This window comes from Carcharhinus amblyrhynchos, unplaced genomic scaffold (genome assembly GCF_965287045.1).
Source record: "Carcharhinus amblyrhynchos unplaced genomic scaffold, sCarAmb.v2.hapA scaffold_39, whole genome shotgun sequence".
Taxonomy (NCBI): Eukaryota; Metazoa; Chordata; class Chondrichthyes; order Carcharhiniformes; family Carcharhinidae; genus Carcharhinus; species Carcharhinus amblyrhynchos.
The window spans coordinates 5,247,770-5,268,644 of NW_027649780.1; the positions used below are offsets into that span (position 1 = coordinate 5,247,770).

The 20,875-nt window shown below is 48.1% G+C and overlaps 1 long non-coding RNA gene across 1 annotated transcript; it reads left to right on the forward strand.

The window, feature by feature from the left end:
• The first annotated feature begins 1,848 nt into the window (after positions 1 to 1,848).
• LOC145335602 (uncharacterized) lies at positions 1,849 to 10,119 on the forward strand. The gene is made up of 3 exons (XR_013885277.1): positions 1,849 to 1,998; positions 2,300 to 2,455; positions 9,888 to 10,119. It is a non-coding gene; the product is annotated as an uncharacterized LOC145335602 (long non-coding RNA).
• The last annotated feature ends 10,756 nt before the right edge of the window (positions 10,120 to 20,875 follow it).

The window sequence follows — 20,875 nt, forward strand, 5'->3', positions numbered from 1 at the left end:
GGATATTTAAAGATTTCTCCCCCTCAAGGCAGAATAAGTGAACATTTCTCCTTTACTCCTCAAGAGTGATGATATTCAGGTCCTGATGAACCAACTGATTGTCAGATGAAGTTTGATATCGAGTTTGGTTTGAGTTTCCCGTCTGTGATCCTCCTTTCTAATATCCTGCAAAATGAGTTCACAAAAGTTGTCACTTCAAGTCCAGGATAGGAATTCTGAACAGACAAATTCCAGTTTCTCTAGAACATTTTTTTCCTCTCTTGTTCCCTCAAACCTGTAAATCCCCCACCCCATAAACTATCCCCTCCTCCCTGGGCTGAAACCCAAACCCATCTCATCATTTCTTTCCTCCACTCCCAGTTTCCTCCCTCCCTCTCCTCTGTCTGGGTTCAGTTCTCCAGCTCCTGTCTGCAGACAAGCAATAAAACCAATGGGTCTTCCTGGGGGTGCTGGGGCCTCCAGCGGGTATTGGTGAGTCCCGCCCCCCCTTCGCCTCACAATGCCCTGGAGTGATTGACAGCAGGTCCAGGCCAATAGGAAGGGGCGGCGAGGCTGGAGGACCGAGAGGGAGCGGCTGGTCCTCCAACCAATCAGACTGAATTAAGGGTGGGGCCCTCTTCCGTGCGCATGCGCCCGGCCGCACAGGATCCCGATCAATATGGCGGCGGGGAACCTGGGCCTGTCTCGGGGAAAAGCCCAAGCTGATTTACCCGGTTCACAACCCGCATCCCAAGCTTTGTATTCGGGGCTCGGCACCTGCACGGCATGTTTATGAAACCTCTAACCCACCCGCCGGTTCCGTACTTCCCTCTTTACCCACCCGCCGGCTCCATCCCTCCCTCTTTACCCACCTGCCGGCTCCATCCCTCCCTCTTTACCCACCCGGCGGTGTCGGATCGCTGGAAAATTCCACCGCCTCAATCCTGAGCTCCCAGCGGCACTGCGCATGATCCGCATCACAATGCCCGGAGGGGCAGTGATTGACGGCAGCTCCGGACCAATAGGAAGATGGGGCGAGGATGGTATTCTAACCAATCGGAGTGAATGAGGGGCGGGGCTGGAGGACCGAGAGGGAAGCGGCCGGTCCTCCAACCAATCGGAGTGAATGAGGGGCGGGGCCGGGTCTCCCTCATTGGCTGAAACTCTGCATCATTGTGAAAGTTGCTTTGTATCAAACTCTAGGAGGAAAAACTGGACCTTTCTGTTTGTGACTTTAAACAGAGGGAGCCCTGTGGGTGTGGGGCAAACAGACCAACATTTCTCACTGAGATTAAAAACAGTAAATGCTCGAAATGCTGGAAACAGTAAATGATTAAGAGTAACTTAGACAGGCACATGACTCGGTTGGAGATGGGTGGATATAGGAGATTGTTTTAAATAAGGGTCATTAGCATTGGGGTGTCCCTGGTAATGTAAATGGGTATGGTATGATAATAATGTTTTTCTCTTTTCATTCACAGGTTTTATGTCGGTCCGCCTTGTGTCCAACGAGGGGCATACACGCGATGGGTCGTACTGGGGCTGCTCTTGGTTGTTCAGGATTGGCCTAGTGCTTCATGTCGTTAGTGCGTGCCTAAACTGGACAAGATACTGGGCAAGACGACAGCTCAGTGACTATCGCTGATTGCTGTGCAGACACATGGATTTGGGCCGATGTCTGTGGGAGTTTGCGCATTCTCCCCGTGCTTGCGTGGGTTTTCTCCGGGTGCTCCGGTTTCCTCCCACACCCCAAAGATGTGCTGTTCGGCTGATTGGCAGGAATAAATTGTTCCTAAATCAGTTTCCCTCAATCTGGATGGCCATAAAACATTAGACAGGGGTCGTGGGGGGAGAGGGGGACTGGTGGTGTTGAGATGGCGGCGCGGGCTCGTTGGGCCGAAGGGCCTGTTTCCCGGGCTGATTTTGTTCTTTGTTCTTTGAAAACCTCAGCAGGTCTGACAGTATCTGTGGAGAGAGAATAGAGTCAACTTTCGAGTCTGGATGATGGCTTTGTCAGAGGTAAGAACAAAAAAAAGTTAAATAAAAAAGGTTTGTTACTGAAATATATGTGAATATGAGGGAAAAATCACAACCAATTCAAGGGCTGATTTAAAGTAACAACAGCAGACAGGGAATCTCATCATGAGAACAAAGACTGATTTCAATAATTGAACGGCAAAAGGGTTAAGAAAAGTTTATTTTTTTTATTAGTCAAAGTAAGGCTCATGTTAACAGTGCAATGAAGTTACTGTGAAATTCTCCTAATCGCCACACTCTGGTGCCTGTTCAGGTCAATGTACCTAACCAGCATGTTTTTCAGACTGTGGGAGGAAACCGGAGCACCCGGAGGAAACCCACGCAGACAACATGCAAACTCCACACAAACTGTGACCCAATCCAGGAATCGTACCTGGGCCCCTGGCGCTGTGAGGCAGCTGTGATAACGACCATGCGACCGTGCCGCTCACAAAGACAGGTTAGAGAGAAGGTTAATACTGACATTTGTTCAGAACAACAGATTATAAAGGAACAACTGATCTTAAAATCAAACTTTTTCAGTCTGTGTGGAGGGGGTGTGCTGAATCGGTTTTAATGAGGTTTTATAATTGTTCGTACAACGTGGACAATGCTGGCTCAACCAGTATCGATTATCCATCCCAAATTATTATAGAGAAGGCGGTTGGGGCTGCCCTCATGGATTGCAGATTTGAAGTTACTGTCACATCAGCCGCGATCTAATTAAATGGGCGCTGAACAATCTACTCCTGCTCCTATGTTTATAAGTTCATGTAGCGTAGGTACATCCAAAGTGCCATTGGAAGGGATTTCCAGGATTTTTGATCCTGTGAAAGGACAGCAACATGATGCCAAGTCAGGATTGTTTATGTCTCGGCGCCATTGTTTTTCGATGAAGGGTCCGTTTCTCTGCTGTACTACTCTTCATTCTTTAAAGATAGTTTAAAGAAAAGGTTAATACTGTCATCATTCAGAGCAACACAGACTATTATTTGCAAAAGGATATATTGGCCTTGGAGGGAGTACGGAGAAGGTTCACCAGGTTGATACCAGAGATGAGGGGGGTTAGCTTATCAGGAGAGATTAAGTAGACTGGGCCTGTACTCATTAGAGTTTAGAAGGATGAGGGGGGATCTTATAGAGACATACAAGATAATGAAGGGGCTGGATAGGGTAGAGGTAGAGAGATTCTTTCCACTTAGAAAGGAAACCAGAACTAGAGGGCACAGCCTCAAAATAAGAGGGGGGGCAGTTTAGAACAGAGTTCAAGAGGAACTTCTTCACTCAGAGGGTAGTGAATCTCTGGAATTCTCTGCCCATTGAAGTGGTGGAGGCTACCTTGCTGAATATATTTAAGTCACAGGTAGATAGATTTCTGATAGATAAAGGAAATAAGGGTTATGGGGAGCAGGCTGGTAAGTGGAACTGATCCACTATCAGATCAGCCATGATCTTATTGAATGGTGGGGCAGGCTCAAAGGGCTGGATGACCTACTCCTGCTCCTGTTTCTTATGTTCTTATTATGGAACAACTGATCTTAAAGCCAATCTTTTTCATTCTGTTTGAAGGAGGTGTGCTGAATCAGTTTAAAGGGGTTTTAGATTTGTTTATACAATGTGGGCATTGCTGGCTCGACCAGCATCAATTGCCCACCTAAAATTATTCTTGAGAAGGCTGCCTTCTTGAAATGCAGATTTTAAGATACTGTCAGATCAGCCGTAGTCAAATTAAATGGGTCAAGGGGCTGAATGATCTACTCCTGCTGTTATATTTATAAGTTTGCCGCAGTCTATGCATCCAGGTACATCCAAAGTGCTGCCAGGAAGGGATTTCCAGGATTTTTGATCTGCGACAGTGAAAGAACAGCAACATGACGCGAAGTCAGGATTGTTTATGTCTGGGCGCCATTGTTTTTCGGTGAAGGGTCTGTTCCTCTGCTATACTGTTCTTTGCTAATGTGCAGTTGTCCATGTTGCCAATTATCTGCTGCCCTTGACTCTAGATGGTGGAGTTTGTCGGGTTGGAAGGTAAAGATCGCAGTGTTGGAAGGTGCTGTTGGAAATTAAATTATATTAATTTCCTCATATTAAAAAGTGAAACACAGGTGAGGATATGGTGGGGAGATCTAGATCAGAGAGGCAGTATTTCAGAATTTATCACTGCGATTGCAGCAATCCCTTTGCTTTCTGTTGGTAAGACTGATGGACATATTTAAAATGGAGACCATTGGAGGATGAGATACAATGGAATTTGTGAACTATCTGAGGATAATGATTAGCGGAAAGGCAGGGATCAGGAAAGCAGCAGACACTTCATGTCGTTCCAGGAGAAGTGGGGTCGGGTTCTGTAGATGTCAGGTTTTACGCAGCACACAATCGGCCTGGATGGAGAATCTCTGAATCACTCAGTTGGAAACTCAGAGACCTATCATTGTCTGCTTGGAGAAAGGTTTGTGGTGCAACTGATGAGAAGCAGTGTCACTCAGACACCCACACACACATACCCATCTTCCCACCCACACACTGTACCAACTGACTCAAGAACAGCTTCTTCCCCGCTATTGGATTTTTGAATGGACCAACATATATTAAATTGATCTCATTCTACACCCTAGCTATGACTGTAACACCATATTCTACACCCTCTTCTTTTCTTCTTCCCGATGTACTTTATGAATGGTATGTTTTGTCTGTATAGCGCACAAGAAACAATACTTTTCCAATTTTGCAATTCCAATACATGTGACAATAGTAAATCAAAACAAATCAAAAACTCTCTTGTGAAACAGGGTCTGTCCCATTGGGTGGACAATGCCGAACCTGACTAAAACTGAGGATAAAGTATTGGTTCCTGTAAGGGCTAAAGCAATACCCTTGACTCCTTTCTCATCAGTGGCACCAAGTTCAAGGCTCCTTCATGAATCATCCTGTTGGCATCGAGCCTGTCACCACCCCCCCGCCCCCCCCCCGTGAGAATCTTATATTTTTCAGAAAGTTCACTGCTCATTTCTTCTCAATCTAATGAGTATAGGTGCAACCTTTCCCCAAAAGTTAATAGGTGGAATTCTCCAGCCACGCTCACCCCAAAACCGGAGAATCCCATCCGAGGTCAAAAGACCTCTGTCTGGTCTGCCCCCCAGCCCCCTACGATTCCTTCGGTGGGCAGGATGGGAGAATTCTCCCTTAAACCCTTCACAACCTTTCCTCCTTTATCTTAGGAATGGACCTGGTGAACCTTCTCTGAACTCATTCCATTGAAAGCATGTCATTCCATAAGCAGGGAGACCAAAACTGTGTACAGTACTCCAGGTGCTATCTCAGCAATATCCTGTGTCGTTGAAGCAAGTTTCCTTTTTCAAACCCCAGCCCCTTGCAGTAAAGTCCAGTGCTCCGTTTGCCTTCTTCTTTACTTGCTGTACCTTCATCCTATATCTTTCATGATTCATGTACAAGGACACCCAGATTCCTCCGTACGGCAGTATTCTTCAGTTTCTATATATTTAAATAATTTTCTTTCCTATTCTTCCTGCCAAAGTGGAAAAGCTCCCACTTTCCCACACTATACTCCATTTGCCATTTTTGAGTCCATTCAGGTAACCTATCTATGTCCTTACAGATTTTTTTGCACCTCACCACTTGCTTTCCAACCTCTCTTTGTATCATCAGTTTTGGCTACAGTACAGTCAATCCCTTCATCCAAATCATTGATCAAAGTGGCTCTTTTTCCTCTCATTCAGTTGTGGGTGATATTTGTCTCTATTCTCCTAGGAACTGAATCCATCTTGTTCCAAAGTGGATTCAATGTCAGACATTTCAGAGAGTCTGGAATCATTCACCCCCCCCAAACCTACACTGACAGGTAAAACCCAACAGAAAGTTCCTCAGTAAGGGTTCTCCTGGTTCATCATCATATATTACTCAGGATACCGAAACGTAGCTTTCTGACAGTCCACTCCTGAAGGCCCCAGTCTCTGAGCCTGTAACATTCGTGATGTGGAGATGCCGGCGTTGGACTGGGGTAAACACAGTAAGAAGTCTCACAACACCAGGTTAGAGTCCAACCGGTTTATTTGATAGTAACCTTACAAGCTTTTGGAAACGGTGTTCCTGTGTCAGGTGTGTGGAAGGTTCTCAGTGTGTAGAATCTTCCACACACCTGACGAAGGAACTCCGTTTCCGAAAGCTTGTGAGATTACTATCAAATAAACTGGTTGGACTCTAACCTATAACATTCAGCAGGGTTAGTGCTGAAGTTTCACTGTGGGAGTGATTCCCAGACAAACTATCAGAATCATATCACCACTGATGTTCCAGGTTTGTGCATTTTTAATGACTAACATTCCTGCAAGCAAACTGCAGCCCCTTCTCTATCTGGAGATCCAATGTCTGTTGTGCTTTCGTACCAGTGGTTAACAGGCTCCTGTGAACTTATCCACTGACCAGAAAGATCGGAGGAAACTCTCGCACCATTGACCAAGGAGTTCACCCATAATGATGACTTTGCAATGTTCATTTCCAGGCTTCAGTGAGCAGCGAGGCTTGTAAATGGAATTAATCATTTCAGAGAGCGTGCAGGCATTCCAAATCCTCAGGTCTAATTCTGCAGAGATCTGCCCTGTGATCACTGAAGGGATTATTTATTTTTTAAATTAGTATTGCCGATTCAAAACTCTCACATTTGCTTTCAAGTATCTCCCCGGGGTGGGGTAGTGGTTGGAATGAATTAAAAGAATTAACCTGTATCTCTATCGCACGTGTGTGTGTTTGTCTGTTTGTGTGTGTGTGTGTGTTTGTGCCTAGTTGAATATGTGTCAATGTGTGTATGTCTGTGTGTCATAGAGGTTTACAGCCTGGAAACGGGCCCTTCGGCCCAACTTGTCCACGCACCCCATTTTTTTAAACCTCCAAGCTAATTCCAGTTGCCCGCATTTGGCCCATATCCCTCTATACCCATCGTACCCATGTAACTGTCTAAATACTTTTTAAAAGATAAAATTGTACCTGCCTCTACTACGATCTCTGGCAGCTTGTTCCAGACACTCCACCACCCTGTGAGAAAGTTGCCCCTCTGAATACTTTTGTATCTCTCTCCTCCCACCTTAAACCAATGCCCTCTAGTTTTAGTCTCCCCTACCTTTGGGGAAAAGATACTGACTATCTCGCTGATCTGTGCCCCTCATTATTTTATAGACCTCTCTAAGATCACCCCTCAGCCTCCTGAGCTCCCCAGAAAAAAGTCCCAAATCTATCCAACTCTTCTTACAGCTTAAACCATCAAGTCCCGGTAGCATCCTAGTAAATCTTTTCTGCACTCCTTCCAGTTTAATAATATCCTTTCTATAATAGGGTGACCAGAACTGTACACAGTATTCCAAGTGTGGCCTTACCAATGTCTTGTACAACTTCAACAAGACGTCCCATGTGTGTGTCTCTTATGTGTGTGTCTGTCAGTGTGTGTGTGTGTGTGTGTGTGTGTGTGTGTGTGTGTTCCCTTAAGCATATATGTGCCTGTTTGATTGTGGATATATGCGTGGGAGTGTGTATGTGTGGAAGTGTGTGCATGTGTGTGTGTGCCTGTTTGAGTGCGTGCCTTGTATGTCTGAGTTTGCCTGTTTGTGTGTGTGTATGTCAGTGTGTCTGCATCTATGTGTGTGCCTGTTTGACTGTGTGCCTTGTGTGTCCGTGTGTGTGTGTGAACGAATCTTGTGCTTAAAGTGATACAATGCTACCATCTGTTGGCGGCTGTGCGCTCCTACAAGCAGATAGTCAATGAGACCTCTTGTTGTCCGTCCACCGGCAGAGGGAGGCAATGTTTCAGTTCAATCCCAGGGCAGAGAGGCAGCGTTAGGGAGAGAATTTCTCCCTGTTTAATCCACTCAAATCCCAGACAAAAATCCCCATCACACAGACACAGAGAGACATATAGACAGACACATATAGATACAGACAGACAGACAGACACAAATACATAGATACACACAGACAGATACACAGACAGACACACATAGACACAGACAGACATATAGACAGACACAAATATATAGATATACACAGACATATAAACATGTACATAGACAGACACACATATAGACACAGACAGACATATAGACACACACAGACAGACACAAATATATAGATATATACAGACATATAGATATGTATATAGACACACACACACACACATAGACACGTTCACACATAGACACAGGCGCACACAGATAGACATATAGCCACACACATATAGAGACAGACAGACATATAGAAACACATTGACACACACACACACATGCACACACACACATAGAGACTCATATACACACACACGTATAGACACACACAGACATACAGACAAAACATACCATTTACCAGGGAAAGAGAGAGACTGCAGAATGTACTATTACAGTCATAGCTAGGGTGTAGAGAAAGATCAACTTAATGCGAGGTAGGTCCATTCGAAAGTCTACTATGCAAAGCATTAGTTTAAGTTTATTTATCAGTGTCACAAGTCGGCTTACAATAACACTGCAATGAAGTTACTGCGAAAATCCCCCAGTTGTCACACTCCGGTGCCTGTTCAGGTAAAATTTAGCATGTCCAATGCAATTGACCGGCATGTTTTATGGACTGTGGGAGGAAACCGGAGCACCCGGAGGAAACCCACGCAAACACGAGGAGAATGTGCAAACTCCACACAGACAGTGACCCAAGCCGGGAATCGAACCCAGTTTCCTGGCGCTGTGAGGCAGTAGTGCTGTCAAAGCTTTAGAATAATCGGGGGGAGGCAGATTTAAAAGATGGAGTTGAGGAGAAATTACTTCTCTCAAAGAGTGCTGAGTCTGGAAGTCACTGCCCCAGGGTATGGTGGGTGCAGGGACGTTGAGTAAATCTAAGGAGGAGATAGAATCCAGAATCATGGAATAAGGCAGGGAATCTGAGAGAGAGAGAGAGAGAGATGGGCTGGAGACCACACCGGAGGTTTCCCGCTCTCTCTTGAAGGTTGCCATATGTCTTCCTGTGGGGTTGGTGACGTCCCCTGGTGATTCCCCACCCTCCTACCCTCAGTGATCTCAGTCTGCGCGAGACTGAGTGGAAGTGAAGTGGCCACATCAGAGACCGTCTCGGAAACGGGGGAGAGGATGTGGGCGGTGTTTGAAAACTTTCCACTTGGCACAGGTGGCGTGGACACCTGGGGGTCCCACTCCCAGTCTGCACAACAACCGTGTGACCAGGAGGGGGCACTGAGAGACCACAAAACTCACAAAAGATTCGTAGGTGCTTTGGGTGGCTACATGCTGTTAAAATTCAAAGAACAAAGAAAATTACAGCACAGGGACAGGCCCTTTGGTCCTACGAGCCTGCACCAACCATGCTGCCTGACTGAACTAATACCTACCACTTTCGGGGGAATGAATTGCTCCATTCCCAACCTATTCATGTATTTGCCAAGATGCCCCTTAAAAGTCACTATCATAGCTGCTTCTGTTACCTCCCCCCCGGCAGCGAGTTCCAGGCACCCACCACCCTCTGTGTTTAAAAAAAAACTTGCCTCGTACGTCTCCTTTAATCCTTGCCCTCGCATCTTTAAATCTGTGCCCCTGAGTAATTGACTCTTCCAATCTGGGAAAAAGCTTCTGACTATCCAGTTCTGACTGTTCGGTTTTGGAAATCCCGTTAATCCTGGATTTGTGATTCCTGGAATGAGGGGGGGTTGATCCCACATAGGGAGATCACATCGACTGCAGGATGAGTCACAGGAAGTTAGCGTGCAGGTACAGCAGGTAATGAGGAAGCTAAAGGAATTCTGGCATTCATTACTCAAGGAGTAGAGTGTAAAATTCTGAAGTGTTGTTGCTACTGTACAAAGCACTGGTTTAAGTTTATTTATTTCTTAGTGTCACACGTCGGCTTACATTAACACTGCAATGAAGTTACTGTGAAAATCCTCCCTGGCCGCCACACTCCATCACCTGTTTGGGTAACGTTGAGGGAGAATTTAGCACCCTAACCAGCACATCTTTCGGACTGTGGAAGGAAACCGGAGCACCCGGAGGAAACCCACACAGACACAGGGAGAGAACGTGGAGACTCCGCACAGACAGTGACCCAGCTGGGAATCGAACCCGGCTCCTTGACCCTGTGAGGCAGCAGTGCTGTCATAGCTTTAGGATAAGGAGGGGGGGGAGGAGGGGAAAGGTGTAGGAGGGAGGCAGACTAAAATGATAGAGGGGAGGAGAAACTACTTTTCTCAAAGAGTGGTGAGTCTGTGGAATTCACTGCCCCAGGATGCTGGGATGTTGACTAAATCTAAGGAGGAGATAGACAGAATCATAGAATAGGGCAGGGTTTCTGAGAGAGACGAGCTGGAGATCGCACCGGAGGTTTCCCACACTCTTGCATTCGCCAGATGTATTCCTGTGGGGTCGGTGACGTCCCCTGGTGGTCCTCCCCATTACCTCCCCCAGTGACCGCAATCTGTGCGAGACTGAGTGGAATCTAAGTACCCACATCAGAGACCACCTCGGAAACCGGGGGAGAGGATGTGGGGAGTGTTTGAAAACTTTCCACTTGGCACAGGTGGCGTGGACACCTGGGGGCCCCAGTCTGCACAACAACCGTGTGACCAGGAGGGGGCACTGAGACCACAAAACTCACAAAAGATTCATGGGTGCTTTGGGTGACCTCATGCTGTCAAAATTCAAAGAACAAACGAAATTATAGCACAGGAACAGGCCCTTCGGCCCTCCAAGCCTGCACCGACCATACTGTCTCTGATTGAACTAAAACCCCCTACCCTTCTGGAGACCATATCCCTCCATTCCCATCTTATTCATGTATTTGTACAGATGTCCCTTAAAAGCCACTATCATATCCGCTTCCACGACTTCCTCTGACAGTGAGTCCCGCCTTCTGTGTTAAAAAAAAATCTGCCTCGTACATCTCCTTTAACCTACGTCCCCGAGTAACTGACTCTTCCAACCTGGGGAAAAAGCTCCTGACTATCCAGCTCTGACTGTTGGGTTTTGGAAATCTCGTTAATCCTGGATTTGTGATTCCTGGAATGAGGGGGAACTGATCCCACGTAGAGAGATCACATCGACTGCAAGATGAGTCCCTGAAAGTTAGTCTGCAGGTACGGCAGGGAGTGAGGAAGGCAAAGGAATTCTGGCATTTATTTCTAAAGGAATAGAGTGTAAAAGTTGTGAAGTGTTGTTACTATTGAAGCAAGCATTAGTTTTAAGTTTATTCAGTAGCATCACAAGTAGACGTGGTGCTCTGGATAGCAACATGCTGGTAAATCCGGCCGTTTTTCCATTCGGAGCTGGAAGTAGGGAATTAACTCACTCTTTCTTCCTGTGCTCCGACTTGCAGTGACATTGAATCTCAATCTGCGCGGGGCACAGGAGCCCTGGATCGCCCCAAATTTCAATAAATGCCGACTCCACTCACCGAGGCAACTCCTCGAGGTGCACAGAGACTGGAGGAGGCAGGGAGGGGGGGGGTTCCAGTACCCTGAAGGGGGAGGCAGATGCTGAATGGGGGAGATTGAAATTGCTGTAGGGCGGAGAGGAGTTTGGATAAGAGGCATTGTCCCTCAGAAACATTTCCAATGAGGGGGGGGGTGGTCAGAGTTGCCTGTGACAGGGCGGGGGTTATAGAGAACGGTAACCAACCACGCTGTCAAAGAACCTAACCACACCGGGGAAACTGTTCAGTGACGAACACTGACTTTTCTTACGGGGAAGCGATGGCCTAGTGGTATTATCGCCAGACTATTAATTAATCCAGAAATCCAGCTAATGTTCTGGGGGACCTGGGTTCGAATCCCGCCACGGCAGATGGTGGAATTTGAATTCAATTAAAAAAAAATCTGGAATTAAGAATCTACTGAAACCATTGTCGGAAAAACCCATCCGGTTCACCAACGTCCCTTTAGAGAAGGAAATCTGCCGTCCTTACCCTGGTCTGGTCCACATGTGATTCCAAAGCCACACCGCAATGTGGTTGACTCTTAACTTCCCTCTGAAGGCAACTAGGGATGGGCAATAAATGCCGGCCAGCTAGCGACGCCCATGTCCCATCAATAAATTGACCAAAAAGAGTAAGGGGTAGCAGATTTAAAACAGAGATGGAGAGAAATTATTTTGAATTCTTGTGGGTCACTAGATGTCTTCCTGTGGGGTTGGTGACATTCGGTGGTGATTTTCACCCCCCTCTCTTCCCCACCCCAGTGACTTCGGTCAGTGCAGGACTGATTGGAAACCAAGTGCCCACATCAGAGACCGTCTCGGAGACGAGGTTGGGTGGGGTGGGAGCGTGGCAGTGTTTGAAAACTTTCCACTTGGCACAGGTGTGGGGGCAACACCTGGGGGAGCCTCTCCCAGTCAGCACGACAGCCGTGTGACCAGGAGGGGGCACCGAGAGACCACTAAACTCGCCAAAGATTTGCGGGTGCTTCGGGTGGCAACTCGCGGTTAAGTTTGGCCATCTTTCCATTCGGAGCCTGGAGCAGGGAGTTAATTTGCTCTTTCTCCCTGTGCTATATGACCCGTGATGATATTAGAAAACTCGAGTAGGAGGCGACAAAGATTTGGAGTGCACGGGGGAAAGTTTAGAGGAGATGTTGACGACCCGTTGGTCCACCGATGACTTGTTGGTCCAGGGGCATGATTCTCGCTTTGGGGGTTAAAACGCAGCAGTTTGCGAGAGGTCCTGGGTTCAAATCCCGGATGGGTGCTCGTTTGAATTGGGGTGGCGCAGTGGGTTGGCACTGCTGCCTCACAGCACCAGGGTCCCGGGTTCGATTCCCGCCTCGGGTCACTGACTGTGCGGAGTTTGCACATTCTCCCCGTGTCTGCGTGGGTTTCCTCCGGGTGCTCCCACAGTCCAAAGATGTGCAGGTTAAGTTGATTGGCTATTGCTAAAATTGCCCCTTAGTGTCAGGCGAACTAGCTAGTAAGGTAAATACATGGCGTTATGGGGAGAGGGGCTGGGTGGGATTGTGGTCAGTGCAGTGTCGATGGGCCGAATGGCCTCCAACTGCACTGTAGGGGTTCTATGTGCGAGGCGAGTTTATTTTTTCACACAGAGGGTGGTGAATGTCTGGCACACACTGCCCGGGGAGGTGGTGGGAGCAGGTACGATTGTGGCATTTAAGGGGGAACGAGACAATTACATGTTCGGCACAACCAAGAGGGGCCAAAAGGCCTGTTTCTGTGCTGTAATGTTCTATGGTTCTACGAGTAGGATGTGAATGGAAGGATATGAGCTCCAAAAGTGCACACGGTTTTACTTTAGGCAAGCATTGTGATCGGCACAGGCTTGGAGGGCCGAAGGGGCCTGTTCCTCTGCCGTACTGCTCTTTCTCTGAGACGGTAGGATGGTTAAATAATGGCGAGGATGGCTGCTGTTAAAATATGTAGACTGCAGGTGGATGCCCGGGCCTTGGAAAGGGTCCAGAGGAGGTTCACAAGAATGATCCTTGGAATGAAGAGCTTGTCGTACGAGGAACGGTTGAGGACTCTGGGTCTGTGCCCGTTGCAGTTTGCGAGGCCTGGATAGAGTGGGCGCGGAGAGGATGTTTCCACTAGTAGGAAAAACTAGAACCGGGGGGCACAAACTCACGCTAAAGAGATGATCCTTTAAAAAGTGGTGAGGAGGAATTTCTTCAGCCAGAGAGTGTTGAATCTGTAGAACTCTTTGGAGGATCATAGAAACCCTACAGTGCAGGAAGAGGCCATTTGGCCCATCGAGTCTGCACCGACCACAATCCCACCCAGGCCCTACCACCATATCCCTACACATTTACCCACTAATCCCTCTAACCTATACATCTCTGGACACTAAGGGGCAGTTTTAAGCATGGCCAATCAAACTAACCCGCACATCTTTGGACTGTGGGACGAAACCCGAGCAGCCGGAGGAAACCCACGCAGACACGAGGAGAATGTGCAGACTCCACGCAGACAGTGACCCAAGCCGGGAATCGAACCCAGGTCCCTGGAGCTGTGAAGCAGCAGTGCTAACCGCCGTGCTACCGTGCCACCCGCAGAAGGCTGTGGAGGCCAGGTTATTGAGTGTCTTTAAGACAGAGATAGATAGGTTTTTGATTAATAAGGGGATCGTGGTTATGGGGAAAAGGCAGGAGAATGGGGATGAGAAAAATATCAGCCATGATTGAATGGCAGAGCAGACTCGATGGGCCGAGTGGCCTAATTCTACTCCTATATCTTATGGTCTTATTAATGCAGTGGTTAGGCAGGCAGAGCAGTAGCAAGTGGAACTCAACGCAGAATAGTTTGATTTAATACACAGAACGCACAGAATTTAAAGAGAAAACATTAAGTAGCAAAGGATTCAGACAGGTCAGGCAAAAGGTAGTAGTAGAGGCAGGAACAATTTTGTCTTTTAAAAAGCATTCACGTAGTTACATGGATAAGATGTGCATAGAGGGATGTGGGCCAAATGCGGGCAATTGGGATGAGCTGAGTGGGTAGAAAAAAAGAGTGGTATGAACAAGTTGGGCTGAAGGGCCTGTTTCCATGCTGTAAACCTCGATGACTCTATAACAAGGAGATATAATAACATCTGGGATATATGGCGCTAATCCCAGTAATGATGACCGTGACAACCACAATTGAGTGGCGTTAAAAACCCATCTGGTTGACTAGTATTCTCCCCTTTGGTGGAAGGGGGGAAATCTGTCATTCTTGCCCGGTCGGACATACATGTGACTCCAGAATGCCCCCTACCCCCCCCCCCCCCCCCCCACTCCTCCAAAGGGACAGAAGGAATTTGGGGGAGGGGGGGGAGGTGGCGATCCACAGAGATCAGAATGAGGAGGGGGGGAGGGAAATGCTTTTGGTGGGATTTTCCAGCCATGCTTGTCACACCACCCCCCCCCCCCACCCCCCACCCCCCACCTCCTCAAAAGGTCAGAAAATCCTGTCCAAGGTCAACGGACAAAAAGGGCAGTGTGCACAAGTTGGGCCGAAGGGCCTGTTTCCATGCTGTAAACCTCTATGACTCTGTGACTATGACCTGGGGAGAGCTAACGAGTCAAAAGAGTGAAGCTCGGAGTCTTTGGAACCTGGAAAATATTAAAGGTGGGGGGGGGGACCTTGGGATGCATGCCCACAGATCCCTGAAGGTAGCAGGACAGGCAATTAAGCTGGTTAAGAAGGCACGCTCGCCTTTCATCAGCTGAGGTTTAGAATATAAGAGCAGGGTGGTTGTGATGGAGTTGCATAAAACATTGGTTAGGCCACAGCTAGACTGCTGTGTTCAGTTCCGGTTGCCTAACCATAAGAAAGGTGTGGTTGCAATACAGGGCGTATCATAGTGATTTACAGCATGGAAACAGGCCCTTCTGCCCAACTTGTCCGTGCCACCCCTTTTTTTAAACCCCCAACTAGTCCCAATGGCCCGTGTTTAACCCATATCCCTCTATAACCATTTAACTGTCTAAACGCTTTTTAAAAGACAAAATTGTACCCGCCTCTACTACTACTTTTGACAGCTTGTTCTAGACACTCACCACCCTCTGTGTGAAAAATTGCCCCTCTGGACCCTTCTGTATCTCTCCCCGCTCACCTTAAACCTACGCCCTCTAGTTTTAGACTCCTCTACGTTTGGGAAAAGATATTGACTATCTCGCTGATCTGTGTCCCTCATTATTTTATAGACCCCTATAAGATCACCTCTAAGCCTCCTATACTCCACGGGGAAAAAGGTCCCAGTCTATTTCTCCTAATAACTCAAACCATCAAGTCCCAATAACGTCCTAGTAAATCTCTTCTGCACTCTGTCTGGTTTAATAACATCCTTTCTATAATAGGGTGATCACAACTGTACGCAGTGCAGAGGAGATTCACCAGGATGTTGCCTGGGATGGAGCGTCTCAGCTCTGCACAGAGGCTGCTTAGGCTGGGGTAGCTTTCCTTGCAGCGGAGATGGTTGCTGGCCAGGTCAGGCAGGACCTGTGGGTCAGAGAATGGTAGTGGTTAAGTTCCCGTCAGAGCAGGCTGACAAGTGGCATGTAACGTACGCACCGCACAGATGCCAGGCAATGCCCACCTCTAACAAGAGAAGATCTAACTCTCATCCCCTTAGGCTGATACCGGAGTTGAGGGGGTTGAGTCTATGAGGAGAGGCTGAATAAACTGGGCTTGTACTCGTTAGAGTTTAGAAGAATGAGGGGAGATCTCATTGAGACGTATAAGATGATGAATGGGATGGATAGGATAGAGGTGGAGAGACTCTTCCCGCTCAAAAAAGACAGTAGGACTAGGGGCACAGCCTCAAGATAAAGGGGAGGTGGTTTAGAACGGAGTTGAGGAGGAACTTCTTCACTCAAAGGGTGGTGAATCTCTGGAATTCTCTGCCCGTTGAAGTGGTGGAGGCTGCCTCACTAAATATTTTTAAGACGTGGGTTGATGGGTTTTTGATAAGAGAGGGGATTAAGGGTTATGGGGAGAGGGCGGGAATGTGGAACTGAGCCACGACAGATCAGCCATGATCTTATTGAATGGCGGGGCAGGCTCGAAGGGCTGGATGGCCTACTCCTGCTCCTATTTCTTATGTTCTCATGTTCTTATAAACATCACTGAATCTCCCTCCCACTACCAACATCCTGGGGGTTACCGTTAACCAGAAACTGAACCGGGATCCCAGCTGGATAACTACCGGAGCTGGGAATCCTGCAGCGAGTAACTCACTTCCTGACTAGCCCCCCCCCCCCCCCCCAAAAGCCTGTCCACCATCTACGAGGACACAAGTCAGGAGTGTGATGCAATACCCCCCGCTTGCCTGGATGGGTCCCAACACAACACTCGAGAAGCTTGCGGTTAGAAAGTGAGGTGGAGTTAAGGTTTGACTCGCTTCAGGGAAAGAGCGAGAGGGAGAGAAAGAGAGAGAGAGAGAAGGGAGAGAATAAGGAGAAGAGAGAGGGGGCAGAGGGAGTGAGATGCCGAGGGAGCGGAATAGTTACGGAGAGAGGGAGGGATGCAGTCATAAAGAGAAAGAAAGTTGATGTTTATTCCTCTCCTCTAATGACACAAAGGCCCTTTCTTTAATATAAATCTGCCATGAAATGTTCTGGATGATGCAGCAGTTGTTAAAGGTGTGTGAGTTCCATTGCAAAGTGCCCACAACACTCCAATATCACACTCCCACACTCTCTCTCCCTTTCTCTGCCTCTCACTTGCACTCCCCCTCTCTGTCTCTCTCTATCTCTGTTACCTTCTCTCTCTGTCTTTCTCGCTCTCTCTCCCTCCCTCTCTCTCTGTCTCTCTCTTTCTATCTCTCTCTCACTGTCTCTCTCTCTCTCTGTCTCTCTCTCTTCTCTGTCTCTCTTTCTCTGCCTCTCGCTCTCTCCCAGTGTCTCGTTCTCTGTGTGTGTGTGTCTCTCTCTCTCTTTCCTTCTGCCTCTCTCTCTCTGCCCCACGCTCTCGCTCTGTTTCTGTTTCTTTTCAGTCTTTATGTGTCTCTCTCTGTCGATCTCTATATCCTTCGCTCGCATTCTCTTTCTCTCTCTCTCTCCCTCTTTCTCTCTCTCTCTGCCTCTTTCTTTCTCTCTCTCTCTCTGCCTCTTTCTCTCTCTCTGCCTCTTTCTCTCTCTCTGCCTCTTTCTCTCTCTCTGCCTCTTTCTCTCTCTCTGCCTCTTTCTCTCTCTCTGCCTCTTTCTCTCTCTCTGCCTCTTTCTCTCTCTCTGCCTCTTTCTCTCTCTCTGCCTCTTTCTCTCTCTCTGCCTCTTTCTCTCTCTCTGCCTCTTTCTCTCTCTCTGCCTCTTTCTCTCTCTCTGCCTCTTTCTCTCTCTCTGCCTCTTTCTCTCTCTCTGCCTCTTTCTCTCTCTCTGCCTCTTTCTCTCTCTCTGCCTCTTTCTCTCTCTCTGCCTCTTTCTCTCTCTCTGCCTCTTTCTCTCTCTCTGCCTCTTTCTCTCTCTCTGCCTCTTTCTCTCTCTCTGCCTCTTTCTCTCTCTCTGCCTCTTTCTCTCTCTCTGCCTCTTTCTCTCTCTCTGCCTCTTTCTCTCTCTCTGCCTCTTTCTCTCTCTCTGCCTCTTTCTTTCTCTCTCTCTCTCTGCCTCTTTCTCTCTCTCTGCCTCTTTCTCTCTCTCTGCCTCTTTCTCTCTCTCTGCCTCTTTCTCTCTCTCTGCCTCTGCCTCTTTTTCTCTTTCTCTCTCTCTCTCTCTGCCTCTTTTTCTCTCTCTCTCTGCCTCTGCCTCTTTTTCTCTTTCTCTCTCTCTCTCTCTGCCTCTTTTTCTCTCTCTCTCTCTCTCTCTGCCTCTTTTTCTCTCTCTCTGCCTCTTTCTCTCTGCCTCTTTCTCTCTCTCTCTGCCTCTTTCTCTCTCTCTCTCTGCCTCTTTTTCTCTCTCTCTTTCTCTCTCTCTCTGCCTCTTTCTCTCTCTCTCTCTGCCTCTTTCTCTCTCTCTCTCTGCCTCTTTCTCTCTCTCTGCCTCTTTTTCTCTTTCTCTCTCTCTCTCTGCCTCTTTTTCTCTTTCTCTCTCTCTCTCTCTCTGCTCCCTGTCTGTCCCTGTCTCTGTCTCCGTCTTGTGCGCTCTCTCTTTCTCGCTCTCTTTCTGTCTCTGTCCCTTTCTCTCGCGCTTTCTGTCTCTGTCTTTCTCTCGTGCTTGCTTTCTGTCTCTGTCTCTCTCCCGCTCACCTCTCTCTGTCTCTGTCTCTCTCCGCCTCACCTCTCTCTGTTGCAGATGGTGTAGACGGGCAGGCTTTGCAGAGCAGGCTTCATTGACAGGCTGCGGGTGGGTGACACTGCCAGGCTCTGACCCACTTTGAGCAGCGAGTGTTAACAGGAAATGGGGCAGGATGGAGACAGAGAGAGAGAGAGCAGTGAGAATGGAAACTGAAGCTGCAATAGCAAGCCTTGCCTGGGGAATGAAAGTAGGTCAGAGAGGCAGGAGGTGGGAGGGAGGCCCAGGTGTTACTGCACCGGTACACAGCACACGTGTCAGAGACGGGGTGGGGGGGGAATGGAAAGTTCCAGAATGCTGTCTAGCTGTGACTGTCTGATGTGGTTGTTTTGTGTGTGGGTTGTTTTCCACTGGCAGCACACAGACCGAGATGAGCAACTACAGCACCGGAATTCAGTTGAACCGCACACACGCAATGCACCAAAAAAAAACACCTTGCAAACCTTTGCAGAATAGAAAACTGCAAAGAAAACAAAATGCACAGAAAACATCTCCCTAGTCTTGAATAGAGTGTCCAAACATCAGATTGCCATGTCTACTGAAGGGGCTGAGAGAGTTTGAGCTCAGCAGCTCCTCCAACCCCTTCTCAGTTACAGAGAGTTTGAGCTAGGTGACTCCTCCAACCTACTTTCCAATTGAGTGAGTTTGCGCTAGACAACCCTTCCAATCTCTTCTCAATTAGAGAGAGTTTGAGCTCGGCAGCTCCTCCAACCCCTTCTCAATTAGAGAGAGTTTAAGCTAGGCGACTCTTCCAATCTTGTCTCAGTTAGAGAGAGTTGAGTTAGGCGACTCTTCCAATCTCTTGTCAATTAGAGAGAGTTTGAGCTCGGTGACTCTTCCAACCTAGAACGTAAGAACATAAGAAATAGGAGCAGGAGTAGGCCATCCAGCCCTTCGAGCCTGCCCCGCCATTCAATAAGATCATGGTTGATCTGTCGTGGCTCAGTTCCACATTCCCGCCCCTCTCCCCATAACCCTTAATCCCCTCTCTTATCAAAAACCCATCAACCCGCGTCTTAAAAATATTTAGCGAGGTAGCCTCCACCACTTCAACGGGCAGAGAATTCCAGAGATTCACCACCCTTTGAGTGAAGAAGTTCCTCCTCAACTCCGTTTTAAACCGCCCCCCTTTATCTTGAGGCTGTGCCCCCTAGTCCTACTATCCTTTCTGAGCAGGAAGAGTCTCTCCACCTCTATCCTATCCATCCCATTCATCTTATACGTCTCAATGAGATCTCCCCTCATTCTTCTAAACTCTAACCAGTACAAGCCTAGTTTATTCAGCCTCTCCTCATAGCTCAACCCCCTCAACTCCGGCATCAGCCTAGTAAACCTCCTCTGCACTCCCTCCAAGGCCAAAATATCCTTGCGTAAGTATGGCGCCCAAAACTGCACACAGTACTCCAGCTGCGGCCTCACCAATGCCCTATACAGCCGCAGCAAGACCTCCCTACTTTTTATATTCAATCCCCCTCGCTATGAAGGCCAGCATCCCATTCGCCTTCCTGACCACCTGCTGCACCTGCAAGCTGGGTTTTTGCGACTCATGCACAAGGACCCCAAGGTCCCTCTGCACCGTCGCCTGCTGCAGTATTTTGCCACGTAAGTAATAATCCTTCCTACCATTATTCCTACCAAAGTGGACCACCTCACACTTGCCAACATTAAATTCCATTTGCCATTTCCTGGCCCATTCGCCCAGCCTATCTAGATCCTTCTGTAGACCCTCCGCACAATTTGCCGTTCCACCAATCTTGGTGTCATCAGCAAATTTCGACACCCTACACTCGGTTCCCTCCTTCAGATCATCTATCTAAATGGTAAATAGCTGAGGCCCCAGCACCGACCCCTGGGGCACTCCACTAGTCACCATCCGCCAATCCAAATAGCACCCATTGACCCCCACTCTCTGCCTCCTATTTGACAACCAATCCTCTATCCACGCTAACACCCTACCCCCAACTCCATGTCCCCTGACCTTCTGCAATAACCTCTTGTGAGGTACCTTGTCAAACGCCTTCTGAAAATCAAGAAAGACCACATCCACCGGCTCTCCTCTATCCACTGCCCTAGACACATCCTCATAGAACTCCAGTAAATTTGTCAGACATGACTTCCCTTTAACGAAACTGTGCTGCGTCTGCTCTATCAAGCAATTCCTCTCAAGATGCCTCGCTA